Source organism: Ailuropoda melanoleuca, chromosome 5, assembly GCF_002007445.2.
Source record: "Ailuropoda melanoleuca isolate Jingjing chromosome 5, ASM200744v2, whole genome shotgun sequence".
Taxonomy (NCBI): domain Eukaryota; kingdom Metazoa; phylum Chordata; class Mammalia; order Carnivora; family Ursidae; genus Ailuropoda; species Ailuropoda melanoleuca.
In genome coordinates this window covers 83,013,235-83,026,418 of record NC_048222.1, presented here as the reverse complement: position 1 = coordinate 83,026,418, position 13,184 = coordinate 83,013,235, and positions in this window count along the sequence as shown.

The window sequence follows — 13,184 nt, the reverse complement described above, 5'->3', positions numbered from 1 at the left end:
TGTAACACAGAAAAATATAACATGCTGGTCATCCTGAAAAATTAGAAGATACAGCCAAATTGGGCATATATCCTCTCAGATTGAGCACACGGCTTCCATTTGACTACCACTTGTCTATCGTCAGAACCTGAACCTTCTCCTCTTGGATATTTCACTTGCTGTTGAGACATCTGGATTTAATTTAACTAACACTTATCTGTTCATTTAATAATAGACATACAACATGCAAGTTTCCAGAGATGCAAAGATGGCATACAGACTCACACACTTCCCTCTTCTAGTCCCCTCAAAACAGGAACCAAGAAACATTTATTCTCTGCATCTTCCCATTGTGTGAGGCCCTGTGCAATGCAATGGTGGGATATCTAATTTTATTTAAGTCACAGTTACACCATCACATACTTCACAGTCTAACAGGCAAGATAGGCGTAAACCTAAATCACCAGGTAACAAAGTGACAGTGAATAAAACTGAGAAATGTGCCAGTGGTAGACTTGTGGACATTGAGTCACGACTATTGGAATATGATTTTCTTTTGAAGAAAACTAATTTTTCCTATGCCAATTTCCTGAGAAGTAGTTAATCCTGGGAACAGAATTTAAAAGTGTATTCACACTGAATGAAGGGCTATCATCTCTCTATCAGTCTGAGAGAAGGACTCTCCAAGAGGAAGATAATTGGTTTTCCTTTGGTGTGTATGAGCTGCTGCTTCCAAGCAGAGACAGGGCAAGAATGCATGTATTGTGAAGACTCTTTTTACTAGTAAAATGGGAATCATTGCAGTGGTGACTTTCTAGAGTGGCTTGTACTCAGAGCAAGAATGTGTGTCTGAATCCCAGATCTACTAATAGGTACAAAGCCAGGTGAACCTACTAAAAAAAACAGTGTTTTCTCTCAAAGTTGTGGAGGGACAACGACAGGGTCACCAGCAAAGATTGCTGTGCCCAGCCAAGAGGTGACAGCACCCAGAAGGCAAGCAGGTTTAGCAAGATGAAAAGGTTGAATCAAAATAACCTCATTGACCAAGAGTCATTAAATATAAGGAAAACGTGAGACAATGAGACATTAACTTCCATAAACAAGTAAAGGGTTCTCATGATCTTAATAACTGTGAATTAGTCAGGGAGTGGAATCTCTTGATTTGAAATCAGATTCAGATGAGGTCTTGCATATGGATTATAATCTTAATAAAGAGGGATTGAAATAATGGGGACACCTAATGGATAGCTTTTTTTTTTTTTAAGGGAAAGTTAACAGTTGTCGACAACTGAAAACACTGTGGAGGAGTTAGTATTTACACTAATTTAACCTAATTCTAGAAAAGAAAATTGTACAGTTTCAGCTACATGTTTATATTATATTATATTTTTATATATTTGGAATATGGTTTTCTCTTAAAGAAAAATAATTTTTCTGATGCAAATTTCTGATGCCAAATATATATAAGTATATATTTATATGTATTTACATATACATGTATATATTGAAATGTATGTACATTTCAGCTATATATGTGGAGTTAAGTTCTTCCCAGAAAAAGAAAATCACTTGAAAGAAAACTGCATAAAAGACAGGATGATTTTGAAAAAAGTGGCTTGTTAGGAGCCTAGGTAAGTTTAATGTTTAGTGTTCCTTTTTTACTACAATTGAGGAACATAAACGGTGGCTCCACTGGGAAAAGTACACATGTAATTACACATGTGTGTGAAGTTTTGTCTTTCTAGGAAAGGAAGGATCTAGGATCTAGGATCCTGCATGGAGTCATTTGTTTCATCAGGATGTCTGCAGATGGAATCCTAAGCCAGCTTTATACATTCCTACCGATAATTCATCTAGTATTTTTCCACGGGCATAGACAGTGCATATAACACTGTTTTGTGGGGTTTTTTGCCTATGATTATCCCAATTTGAAATCACTTTCTCTTCAACTTTCCCAAAATTCTAGGTTACTTATTCTACCTTTTCTTTCTTATCAAAATTTCTTGACTTCTTCCTTAAGAGAAAATTTGTTGAAACAAGAGGAGTAAATTTGTTGAATCAAATTAATTGATTGACTTTAAGCCTGTGCAATGTCTTTTTGTTAATATGATTATGATCTTGGTCTAGAAGATGTTTTACCAAGTTTTGGTTTGTCATCTTAGAAAAAATCTATGAAACATTTTATTAAAAATAATTTTATTCTAATTATGATATGGCATATAATAGATTAACTCAAAGGAACGTTTTCATATAACTTTATGTATCAAAAAAAAACCCATTATATTTACTTCTACCCAAAATATCTGTAATACAAATTTAAGGAGGACCTTTCCTTGTAAAGATTTGGGAAATGAAATTTAGCATTCCTCCTAATATCTTACTGCTGGTTAATTTTGATCTGTCCTTATCAGACAGTCAGCCTCAATTTCATTAGCAGTGAGTATGTCAAAGGCAGTTGGTTTGTTTCAGCCTCAGATCCCTATGTTTTTATTAAATCTAGCCTGGAGTAGCTGCAAGTAACACTGTCAGAATAGGCAAACGAGATAGAAAGCCATTACGAAGACCCCATATAGAGTTATCCAGGGGAGAAGGATGATAATGCACAAGACGCCGACACTTTAATTCAGAATTCAGGTAGAGTAACATACCTTTTGGGAAACTTTCTATATATTATAGAATACTTGCTACTTAAGTCAGAAAACACTGTCATTTAACCTCAGCATGTTTTATATTTTATTTTAACCTTCCCACAACTATGTATCTGTAGAGAAAGGCCTCATAATGATACAAGACACAAAGAATTCAGTTACAAATAGCAATCACTTTGCTACAGTAGTTAAGAGGTAAAGTTTGTATCGGAGGAAAGAAAAAAAGGTCAACAAAGAGAGCAGATCCAAGTATCTAGGATGTCTTAAATCATTGGAAATGGATTTTTTTAAAGAAGAGTGGAAGAGAAGGAGCAAAATAAAGGATAAAATCTTAAACTACCCTCAAAGAGTAAATCTGAAAAGAAATCACCTGATGTTCAATAGGTCTACATATAGTGTTTCAAAAAGCAACTGAAATATTACCAAAGTACAAAAAAGAAAACAAACAAACAAAAAACAAACGTGGGCGCCTGGGTAGCGCAGTCGTTAAAGCGTCTGCCTTCGGCTCAGGGCGTGATCCTGGCTTTCCCGGATGAGTCCCACATCGGGCTCCTCCGCTGGGAGCCTGCTTCTTCCTCTCCCACTCCCCCTGCTGTGTTCCCTCTCTCGCTGGCTGTCTCTCTGTCACATAAATGAATGAAGTCTTTAAAAACAAAAAACAAAAAAACATATGATTACAACTCTATTGATATTTGTTCAATGAGGTGGTAAATTTGATAAATTTGATAAATAAAAGGCTATTATTCATATAAGGGCACATGTTTTGGAGAAAGAATCGTTTCAAGTCCTCACACCAATATGTATTAACTAAGTGACCCTGAGGAACATCTTTCACTTATCATGGTCTTAGATGCATTTTCTTGACCTACCAGGCCTAACACAATCTAGTCTCTACTACCTTTCTGACTCATTTTCCACCAGTCTCTCTAACTCACATTGTACTTGCTGTTCCTAAAATATTCCAATCAGTCAAGGCCCATCTTTGCACTTGCATAGAATGCTCTTCATTGTAATAGCGTACTCCTTTCCCTTCATTTAGGTTTATGCCAATTTGGGAGCCTCAGACAGGCTTTTCCTAATCTCCATATATGACATAGCACACCCCCACCCTGTCACTTTTTATCACGTTATCCCATTTGCTTTTTTGGTTTTGTTTGCTTGTTTGTTTGTTTGTTTGTTTTTAAATAGGCTCTATGCTCAATGTGGGGCTCAAACTCACAACCCTGAGATCAAGAGTCACCAGCTCTACTGACTGAGCCAGCCAGGAGCTGCTATCTCATTTGATTTTACTTGTTCTCCATAGAGTTCATTACTGACATTCTGTTACAAAAATGTTTACATGTATATATGCAAATATTTGTGTGTATGTAAGTTCCTGGATTTTGCCTGATTAAGATATAAGCTCCATGAAAAGAGTTGATCATTTTTTTCATCAGCCAAAGTAGTTGACACATAGTACATACTCAATAAAGAATTATTTGTCCCAAGGATGAATACCTGAATTAATGAATAAAGATATCATTATATAGCTCATAATTTTTGTGGGTAGGGTACTTGAAACACTGAAAGCACTTAATACATGTTATTATTATTATTACATGTATCAAATTTCTCTTACTGCTGATGTTTAAAATCAAATAAACAATAATTTTTTTCAATTATCAGTTCGCTCATTTTCCTACTGTAGGCATATCTATATGTATTGGCACTGTATCAACATTTGATCCATGAAAAGGACTGTACCCTTGATCCTTATTAATCATCCTTTCAATAAAGTGGGTGGGGGGAAGAGGCTGTATAATCCTCTACTATTTTATAAGTAGATGTGATTTCATATACATTACTTGCTCTATGTGCAGAATTTTTATACTGAGTTAAATAAACACATGAATATTACTTGCTTCATAATTATCCAGGTAATAAAGAAGAAAGCACTTCTTTTTTTTGGGGGGGGGGGAGGCGGTAATACGTCTGTTGCTTCTTTACCTATTTGATGATTTTTTTTTTCCTGTGCAGGTCAACTTAACCAGAAAGTCACTATGTAATAAAATACATTCTAACATTTAAAATAGATTCGTAAGCAAACAGCTGCTGAGATTTGTAAGATTTACTACATTAAAGATGAAGAGTCAGATCCATTCCCTCCAGAATGTTGCATTAGTTGTTCTTACCCCCAAAATAAAAAGGAAGAATATAAAGAGAAACAAATATGCCTATTTTATATTTACCATAACCTTTTAAAAATGTTAATTTTATTGTGGTAAGAATAACATGAAATCTACCCTCTTAACAAAATTTCAACTGTACCATCCAATATCGTTTGAAGGCATGATGTTGTACAGCAGGGATTTTAAAAGTAATGAAAACATAAAACTCTCATTTTATATCTTTGTGTTTTACTCATACAAATATACATAAACACTTATAACAATAAGCTATGTAAGGTATTTTTATGTAAGTTGTTGTTATAGGCATTTGTATATGTGTATATTTATATATATAGTTACAAGTAAGGTAAATAGATATCATAAGTGTAATCCAAGTATTTCCTAACAAGGACAATATTTTGTGATTCCTATCTAACATTTATTAGGTTTGACATTTTTATCCTCATTGCTGAAAATGTGGGATTGCACTACGCTTTTATGTTTTTGTTTTTCTCTCACTTTTTTAGTTTCTTTTCTTTTTTTTTTTAAATATTTTATTTATGTATTTGACAGAGAGAGAGACAGAGACAGAGAGAGAAAGAACACAAGCAAAGGAAAGCAGCAGAGGGAGGGAGATAAGCAGGTTTCTACACTGAGCAGGGAGCCCAACGTGGGGCTCAATCCTAGGATCCCGGGCTCATGATCTGAGCCAAAGACAGGCGCTTAACCAACTGAGCCACCTAGGCGCCCCTCCCTTTTTTAGTTTCAATTTATTTCCTGTAGTTACATTTTATTTTTCCTTCTCCTTCTTTTTCCCTTCAGTTGGGAGGTCAACTTTTTAAAATTACTTACTTGATTTTTTTCTTCTCTCATATTTCACTGCTTCTGGTTTGTAACTCAAAGAGATTTCTGCTATGCCCTACATAGTTAACTCTCTTCCAAACCATAAAATGACCTTGATCATTTGAACCCTGTATATCTTTTTGGACTTACATATCATTTAATCTAAAATTCCAGATATATCTTTTAGTTTACCCTAAAAATTAGACATTTATACATGGACCACACTGATTTAGCCTTACTGATACGTTCACCACTCTATTCATTTATAATTTCTTCTTGCATCTGAGACTGTCTTTCTGTATTTATTCTTTACCTGAGACAACACTTTCAATAGCACCATTTTGGTGCTTATATGTGAAGAAGGAGAAGGTGGATTTTTGAGTTCACCTCCAGCTATTGCAAGGCAAGTATGAAAGAGAAAGGATCAAAAAGCAAAAGTGTTAACATAAATGCAAAGGAATGGTTTCTATTTGAACCATTGAACATACTCTGGATAGGAGGAAATTAAAAACATTGAGGCAAAAGAATGGAGAGAAAATGGTAAGGTCAATAGATTAAAATTTCAATGGAATTGAAGAATTGTAGAGGTTTCTAGAGAGAATGATCAAGAAGGTCATGATGTATGGATAATAAATGGGATGACTGATAAGGAAATTTTATAAGTAGTTTTGTATTTCTGATTATGAAATCCTGAGACCATCATGGGTGTGGGATTCTGGTATGGGGGGAAGAAAATGGACCACAACATAGAGATGCTGGAGATCGTGAGGACAAAGCCATACCTCTCATGAAAGGGGTCATCCACATGAATATTAATGTTAGTCAACATTAATGCCATTCAGCCTAGTTACTTCCATGATTTTGAATATATTTGTAGAAACAATATATTCTATGTTATTGAAGCAAAATTTCTATTTCGCATTCTAAGACCAAATTCTAGAGCTTAGGCTTGTGTCTCTAAAATAAAGATACACCAAACTGAATGTGGTACAAGTATTTATTAGATGCGTCAGGAAGGGTGAATTCTATTTCTAGCTATGTTGCCACCTAGTAGCATAACCTTAGCCAAATCAAATAATCTCCCAAGGTCTCAGTAATCTTGCAAGTAAGAACACAGAATTAAAGATGATTTAAAATGGTTTTTTGACTCAAAGGACTTTGATTTAATTATTCGGTTTATTGCTTGCTAAAGTAGAGTTCATTGGCCTTGCCCTTTAAGTTTATATGATTTTATTATAGATTTTCTCCACCACTGAGCGTTTATGGTTGTATATATTTCTATATCTGTCATCATGGCATCTGGATATCCAACTAATATAACTATGTAAAATTAGTAGGTATGTGGGAAGAAAAAATGTCAATCCCTGTCTTTCTCTTAATGTAGGTATTAATGTGAAGTAAAGATTTTATCTTAGAGTTCTCAGAGCTTCTTGATCACATGATTACAGAGAAATTTAAGGGGGAAATGACAATTTTTACTGTTTCTCCAAATATATGAGCATTTAACATAACATCTGCAGCTCCAGAATAAAAAAAAATATTAAAAATCTCCTTTCTAATCATAACTATAACTGGAACCTGGACGTATAAATAGTTGTATAGAAAATGTGGACATCACTACAAATGTACACAGGCAATAACATTGATAGAAAATTGAAAGTTAAAATAGATTGTTTATAAGATTTATATTTTTTGTTGTTGTTTTGAAGGAATCCACCATCTTTAACAATTATGAACAAGTTAAGATTTGTTTTTAATGTGTAGAAATGGTAGAAATAAAAGGGAATCATCAGTAGGACACGAGGTCAAAGATACTGAGCAGCTATCAGATATGAAAGTGGTGGGTACTGTGAAGAGTCTGGAAAGATCAGAATCGCAGATATAAATTTGAGGGTCTTAGTATTAAAATGGCATCTTCAAAGCTGTGGGACTATACATCACTTGCAAAGGGCATTATAGATTGAGAAAAAAGTGAAGGCCTAGGAAAAGGTCACAGGGTATTCCATTATGTAGAGGTCTGGAGAGGAGTAGGCTCCAACAAAGTTCGAGAAGGCTTTACCAATGAGGATGATGAAGAAACAAGGAAATGTAGGATACTAGGAGCCAAGGGAAAAAAAATTTTCAGGAATAATGATGGAAACCTATATCTTGTGCTATCACCCATAGAGCAACGACTTTATTTAGCAAGAGTTAACTAATTTTATCATGCTGAATTGCAACATGTCGACCTTTGAAATAGTAGTAGAGACCATGAGATGTGACCAGATGATAGAGACATCTCAATTTGCTAATGGCCAATTGTGGAGAGTAGGAGAATGTCTTCATAGTGTCGGCATGAATGATGAACCATGAAATTACCATGATCTATTACAGGCAGATGGCGAGAACAAAAGTTATGGAACAGCAGATTAGGAGGTCATAGTTAGACACAGGAAGTTTGAGATCAATATTTGACATTCAAGTAGTTATTGAGTAAGAAATTAGATACAAGTATCTAGATTGGGGGACAAAGATCCACACTGGAAACTCCAAGAGATCGGAATGTGAATATACAATAACTGAGTACTTTACCCTTCTCAGGAACTGAAAAAGATTTTACTTTGATCCATACATACATTTGTACATGCACCCCCACCCAGTGAACCATCTGTTCATATCCTTTGTCCATTTTGCACTGCTATATTGGCATTTTTCACATTGATATTAAAGAGCTCTATGTATCTTAAGGGCAATAGCCTTTTCTATGTAATGCAAGAAGCAGCTGCTTTCCTTTTTTTAATTCAAGTTTTTCTTGAGATTTAAGATGCTTTTGGTCAACAATATTTTGAAAATGGAACTCATTCACAAGAGAAAATTTAGAAGGAACACAAATACATGGAGGTTAAAGAGTTCTTTACTAAAGAATGAATGGGTCAACCAAGAAATTAAAGAAGAATTCAAAAAATTCATGTAAGCAAATGAAAATGGAAACATGACAGTTCAAAACCTTTGGGATGCAGCAAAGGTGGTCCTAAGAAGGAAGTATATAGCAATACAAGCCTTTCTCAAGAAATAAGGAAAGTCTCAAATACACAACCTAACCTTCCACTGAAAGGAGCTGTAGCAAGAACAGCAAATAAAGCCTAAATCAAGCAGGAGAAGAGAAATAATAATGATTAAAGCAGAAATCAATGAAATAGAAACCAAAGGAACAGAACAGATCAATGAAACTAGGAGTTGGTTCTTTGAAAGAATAAGATTGTTAAACCCCTGGCCAGACTTACCAAAAAGAAAAGAGAAAGGACCCAAATTCATAAAATCATGAATCAAAGAGGAGAGATCACAACCAACACCAAAGAAATACAAACAATTATAAGAACATATTATAAGCAACCATATGCCAACAAATTAGGCAATCCAGAAGAAATGGATGCATTCCTAGAAACATATAAACTGCAAAAACTGAAACAGGAAGTGATATATCACATAAATAAAACAAAGGACAAGAACCATATGATTCTCTCAATCGGTACAGAAAAAGCATTTGACCAAATACAGCATCCTTTCTTGATTAAAGCTCTCCACAGTGTAGGGATAGAGGGAACGTCCCTCAATATCATAAAAGCCATATACAAAAAGCCCACGGAGAATATCATTCTCAATGGGGAGAAACAGAGCTTTACCCTTGAAGTCAGGAGCACGACAGGTATGTCCACTCTCACTCCTGTTGTTCAACATAATACTAGTAGTCATAGTCTCAGCAATCAGACAACAGAAAGAACTAAAAAGCATCTAGACTGGCAAAGAAGTCAAACTCTCACTCTTCACAGAGGACATGATTCTCTATGTGGAAAACCCAAAAGATTCCACCCCAAAATCTCTAGAACTAATACATGAATTCAGGAAAGTGGCAAGATATAAAATCAATGCACAAAGTCAGTTGAATTTCTATACACTAACAATGAGACAGAAGAAAGAGAAATTAAGGAATCGATTCCATTTACAATTGCAATCAAACCAGTAGGATACCTAGGAATAAACCTAACCAAATAGGTAAAGGATCTGTACTCTGAAAACTATTGGACACTCATGAAAGAAATTGAGGAAGACACAAAGAAATGGAAAAAATATTTCATGCTCATGGATTAGTAAAATAAATATTGTGAAAATGTCTATGCTACCTAGAGCAATCTACACATTCAATGCAATCCCTATCAAAATACCATCAGCATTTTTCACAGAGCTGAAACAAATAATCCTAAAATTTGTATGGAACCAGAAAAGACCCTGAATAAACACAGGAATGTTGAAAAAGAAAACCAAAGCTGGTGGCATCACAATTCCAGACTTCAAGCTCTCTTATAAGTCTGCAGTCATCAAGACAGTATGGTAGTGGCACAAAAACAGGCACATAGAGCAATGGAACAGAATAGAGAACCCAGAAATGGACCCTCAACTCTATGGTCAACTAATCTTGACAAAGCAGGAGAAACTATCCAAAGGAAAAAAGACAGTCTCTTCAACAAACAGTGTTGGGAAAACTGGATGCCACCCAGAAGAAGAATGAATCTGGACCATTTTTTTACACCATACACAAAAATAAACTCAAAATGGATGAAAGACCTCAGTATGAGACAGGAATACATCAAAATCCTAAAGGAGAACAGAGGCAGGAACTTCTTGGACATCGGCTGCTGCAACTTCTTAGACATGTCACCAGAGACAAGGGAAGCAAAAGCAAAAATGAACTATGGGGACTTCATCAAGATAAAAAAATTTACACAGCAAAGGAAACAGTTGACAAAACCAAAAAACAACCTATTGAATGGGAGAAGGTATTTGTAAATGTCTTATCAGATAAAAGCTAGTATCCAAAATCTATAAAGAACTGACCAAACTCAACACCCCAAAAACAAATAATCCAGTTAAGAAATGGGCAGAAGACATGAACAGACATTTTTCCAATGAAGACATTCAAATGGCCAACAAACACATGAAAAGATGTTCAACATCACTCATCATCAGGGAAATACAAATAAAACTACAAAGAGATACCACCTCACACCAGTCAGATTGTTTAAAATTACCAAGTCAGAAAATGCCAGATGTTGGTGAGGAAGTGGAGAAAGGGGAACCCTCGAACACTCTTGGTGGGAATGCAAGCTGGTACATCCACTCTGGAAAATAGTATGGAGTTTTCTCAAAAAGTTAAAAATAGAGCTACCCTATGATTCAGAAATTGCACTACTAGGTATTTACCCAAAGGATACAAACAGTGATCTGAAGGGGCACCTGTACCCCAATGTTTATAACAGCAATGTCCACACTAGCCAGACTATGGAAAGAGCCCAGATGTCCATCAACAGATGAATGGATAAAGAAGATGTGGTATATATACACAATGGAATACTACTCAGCCATCAAAAAAATGAAATTTTACCATTTGCAATGACATGGATGGAACTAGAGGGTATGATGCTAAGCAAAATAGGTCAATCAGAGAAAGACAATTATCATATTATTTCACTCATATGTGGAATTGAAGAAACAAAACAGAGGACCATAAGGGAAAGGAGTTAAAAATAAAATAAGATGAAATCAGAGAGGGAAACAAACCATAAGAGACTGTTAACTGGAAACAAACTGAGGGTTGCTGGAGGGGAGGTGAGAGGAAGGGTGGGGTAACTGGGTGATGGGCATTAAGGAGGGCACATGATGTAATGAGCACTGGGTGTTATATGCAATTGATGAATCATTAAACTCTACCTCTGAAACTAATAATGCACTATATATTAATTAATTGAATTTAAATTTTTTAAATGTCCAAAATAAATAGATAAATAAACAAACAAACAAAAAAGGTGCTTTTGGTCATACAAAATGAATATACCAATTATTTATTTTAAAAATATTTATTGTGATTGTAGTTTTTTAATGCTTACAAAGTATTCTCCATTTGAGATTATACACACATCATTCTTTCACATTCCTCTTAGTATTTTTATTTTCATTTTTTTATCATTTACATGTGTTCTATCTTAAATTTATTTTGTTAAAAGCATGCATTCAGTTTGCAGGGCTTTATTTTTCACAGATGGTTTCTTAGTTGTTCTACTACCAAAACTATGATCTCACTGGCAAATACTAGTTCCAGCAGAGAAAAAATAAAGTATAGAATAATCTAATTATATAATCAAGAAAGTTGAAATAAAGGATTTGAGGACAACCACGCTAGAATTTCAGGAATGTACATTTTTCAAGGACTAATGAACATTTTTTTAAAGCTGATATGTGAAGTCATGAAAATAACACGATTAATAAAAGCATGAAACTTAGAACATAATTCAAGACTTAATGCCATTTATTCTAGATCATTGGGCCACATGCATTTCATTTAGAGAAAAATACAGCAAGCAAAAAAAAAAAAAAATTCAAAAAATACAAATCTTATTTGGAAATTAAGAAACATTTTCCTAAATAATAGAGATCAGAAGAAATTTAATGTAAATTAGAAAACCTTTAGAGTTGACTAATAATTAAGATTCCATATTTGGAATCGTAGCTAGGATGGAAATTAGAAAGGAAAGTATACCTCGGATATTTACAGTCGATTAAAAGAATGCGTGAAAGTTAATTTGATAAGAACTGGACTTATTGTGAGAGATGGCAGCAGGATAGAAGAGATCCAAAGTAAGAAGAAAGGTGTAAAGCAGAAAAATTGAAACAGGAAAAGATATGTTTCTAATATGTATAAATAAGGCAGAAAGGATGTTCTGGAAAACTGGAAACTGAAAAGATTTTGTTTAAGATGTTTTTAAAAACATCAGTCATTAAGCATCTGCCTTAGGCTCAGGGCATAATCCTGGCATTCTGGGATCGAGCCCCACATCAGGCTCCATGCTCTGCTGGGAGCTTCTCCCTCTCCCACTCCCCCTGCTTGTGTTACCTCTCTTGCTGACTGTCTCTCTCTCTGTCAAATAAATAAATAAAATCTTAAAATAAAATAAAAAATAAAATAAAATATATAATAATAAGAATGGTATAGAAAACAAAAAGATAAAAAGAGGAAAATACAAACTAATTTATGTCAATATATCAAAAAATAATAAAATATTCAAATTCCTAGATAAATTGAGTTTAAAAAAGGAAATGGTAACCTGAATAATCCTATAGTTATTAAAGAAAATGGATCAGCACAAGTAAAAATATATTCCTTAAAATAAAACACAGCCATGGTGACTTTAATAATTGTGTTTTACCAAATATTATTTAAAAAATTCAAATTAGAAAAACGGGATTGAGAACATATGGAAAAATATCATCATGTGTTGTATGAGGCTGCCTTAACTCATCAAAATCAAACAGAACAATAACAACAGCAAACACAACAAAGTTATAGTCTAATTTAACTTACAAATATGGATGCAAATTTTCTGTGCAATGCATTAGCAAACAAAATCAATAAATATATTAAAAAAATAATATAACATGTTTGTCTTAGTCCATTCAGGCTGCTTTAACAAAATAGAACAGATTGAGTGGCTTGTAAACAACAACATTTATTGCTCACAGTTCTGGAGGCCGGAAG